Genomic DNA, 3,288 nt, shown 5'->3' on the forward strand with positions numbered 1-3,288 from the left:
TTTCTGATTTCCATAGTAAAAATTAATTTTTAGGGAATGAGCGAGCAAGCGTGTAGTGGGAAGGAGTGCCAAAAAGCCTCCTATTATTTGAATATATAAAAGCACACTTCAAAGGTTTCTTCTTCAAAATCCTTCCTTTTACTGCTTTCTGATTGTTGCATCGCATGTTTAAATTATTCATCATGTAGATATCTTGTTCATAGTCGTTTCTAATAAATAGGGGTAATTTAGTAATTTTACACTGTTATTCATAAAATAATCCGTCATAGGGAACCCGAAAGGGGCGTTGTGGGGTGCTAACACCTTCCCCGCACGTAACCGACTCCCTTACCCAACTCTGGTTGTAATGGCCAAGGTTGATTTGCGAAAATCAATTGCCTTATCCCTTTTTCCAATGTTTTGAGTAAAACATTGGTGGCGACTCCAAGAACCCTTCTTTTTGCGAAAACCACTAATCCATGGAGGGTCCCGCTTGGGATTAACATGGATTGGTGAATCATTTAATAAAATTGTTAGTTCGATGAGGTCTCAGTTTGAGAATAAGTCGTTCTAACAATCCATCATTTTTCAAAACTTAAAAAGAGTCCGACCATCGTCGCGAATGCCAAGGTCCGTTTCGGCGGGTGGCGACAGATGGCGACTCCACTGGGGAAGCCTCAAGAGTCAGTCCCATTTAGTGATGGATTATTTCTAAAATAATAGTTTAAAATTACTTCATTACCCCTAGCTTGTATGATAATATGTTTTATCTATGTGGTTTTTAATAACTGTTGTATGTTTAAATTTTTGCAATTGTTTGAAATAAAAACTGCACACAAACCTTTGCACACAACAGTTCCCTCTATACCCGGGGGCATGAGTGGAAAGCCATAGGGAGTGGATGCTAGTACGGCCGGTTGTCGAATGGGTCTATAGGTGCCCGTAGACCGTTGTCGAAAAACATCACTCAAGGTGAAAACCATGAACTCAAGTCCGACAGTGCGTTGGAACTTTCCATCGACTTACGACGAGAGGGATTGAGTCCCTATAATGGGGGCACCTTGGGGGCCTCAGACCAGTGAGAACAGTTAGAACCTCCTTGAATATGCACTTTTCTGCAGGATACCCCTACCTCGTGATTCGCTCGTGACTGTTCGTGGATGAGTGAATTGTTTGTGCATTGTTTATGTGACATTGTTTGAGCATACATTGCATTCTTTAAACATACAACATTTCCTTTTAAAATAAGAATAAATAGGAATAAGAATCTTCCACTACATGGTGTTAACATCTACCTTCATCACATTCATATAGGTAGTTTCCATTTTCACCCAAAAAAAATACAAAAAACAAAATACCCAAAAAAAAAAAGGGTTATTTATCCAAACCAAGCAATATCATGCATCATCTTAGGAGCATCCCGAAAACATGATAATGCTTAGTTGAATAAACACAATGCATGCATATTCAACGCCATCATCTCATATCATGCATTCTTATCAAAGATCATGGAGGGATCTAGGTTTACATTTCATACATCCCTCCTAGTAATTCATTAATAAACATTAATAAAAAGAAAGGATTAGTCGATGCGTATGTTCAGAATGGATCGCACGCCATTTGTTATTAAGTGTAAACCAACAACCGCGCCAAGCGAACGCACATCAACTCCGTTGTTGGTAATCAAGACGAATAAAGGGGAAGGTCCGACACCGTTAAGGATCACTGCTCCAAGACCTTTTCCCTACGAATCGAATAAGGCTGTGCCATGGATATACGACATCCATTCTTCTGCCGACAGTGATATCTCTAACATCGCTGGACTTGGGGGCATGACTAGGAGTGGCAGGATCTACACTCCCGAAGATCTTCATGATAAAGCTCCCAAGAATAAAGGAAAGGAAAAGAAAAAAAAGAAAATCGAGGAAAATAAAGAATCCGAGGAGGAGACTGACGAGCTATTAAAATATATCCGACAGAGCGAGTACTCCATCATGGATCAACTTCATAAGACGCCAGCAAAGATTACTCTGTTGTCGTTGATCCTAAGCTCTGAACCGCATCGACAAGCTCTGTTAAAAGTCTTGAACGAGGCATACGTGTCGCACACTATCTCCCAAGACAAGTTTAAGGGGATTGTTAGTCACATCACGGCTAATGATCACCTCACTTTCACCGATGAAGAGATCCCCGCTGAGGGACCGAATCACAACAAGCCCTTGCACATCTCTGTAAAGTGCAAGGAATATCACATCGCTAAAGTCTTGGTGGATAACGGATCTTCCTTGAATGTGATGCCAAAAAGAACGTTTGATCAAGTGGCAATCAAGGGAATCCAAATGCGCCCGAGCAACATGATCGTCCGAGCTTTCGACGGTTCTAAAAGAGAAGTGGTGGGAGAAATCAATCTTCCAATCCAAATTGGACCCACCATCTTCAATGTCGAATTTCAAGTGATGGACATTACTCCCGCATACAGCTGTCTCCTCGGCCGACCTTGGATTCATGATGTGAAAGTTGTTCCCTCTACGCTCCACCAGAAAGTCAAATTCATAGTGGATGACAAGTTGGTGACCGTACAAGCTGAAGATGACATACTCATCAGCAAGCCATCTGCCATACCTTATGTGGATGCATCAGAGGAAGCTCTAGAGACTGCCTTCCAAGCATTGGAGATCGCCAATGTCGAAACGTTTCCCCGAGAAATGAAGAAGGTAGCCTACATGCTCACCAAGAACGGATACTTGCTTGGACAAGGACTTGGCAAGGATTCCCAAGGAATTCCCGTGCTACCCATTATTAAGGATAATCCGGGGAAACAAGGGTTAGGATACAACCCTAATAAAGATCAAAGGACGAAGAGGAATCAAGATCCTTCTCGACGTTCTTTAAGCCAGATCTTTAGGAAGGCCGGTTCACAAGCGTTAAGGCCAGTCGTCGTCGTCAAGTGTTTTTCTCCTTCCGATAGGGATGTATAGACCTGATGACTATTAGAGATTACTCCTCGGGGACAGCCCGACCCCCGAGCCTCGATAGGGCACATGTTTCCTCTAGAATTATAATAAAATCATTCTTTATTCTTTCTTATTGCTTCTTTTCTTGCTTGCAATAAATTTCTAGACCGCATTATATTTAACCCTGTGTGAATAAGCATAAATGAGGTTAAAATCGTCTTAATAACAATAAACCCGCATCATTTTTATGTGGAAGTGTGTGACAACTTGGAGCACCTTTCCTTGGCTTCGACAAGTGCCATCATGGATAAAAAAGAAATCCTTTAAAAACAAAAATCATAAAAACAAAAAAGCT

The sequence above is a fragment of the Cajanus cajan genome, chromosome 5, assembly GCF_000230855.2.
Source record: "Cajanus cajan strain Asha chromosome 5, NIPB_CcT2T_4, whole genome shotgun sequence".
Taxonomy (NCBI): Eukaryota; Viridiplantae; Streptophyta; class Magnoliopsida; order Fabales; family Fabaceae; genus Cajanus; species Cajanus cajan.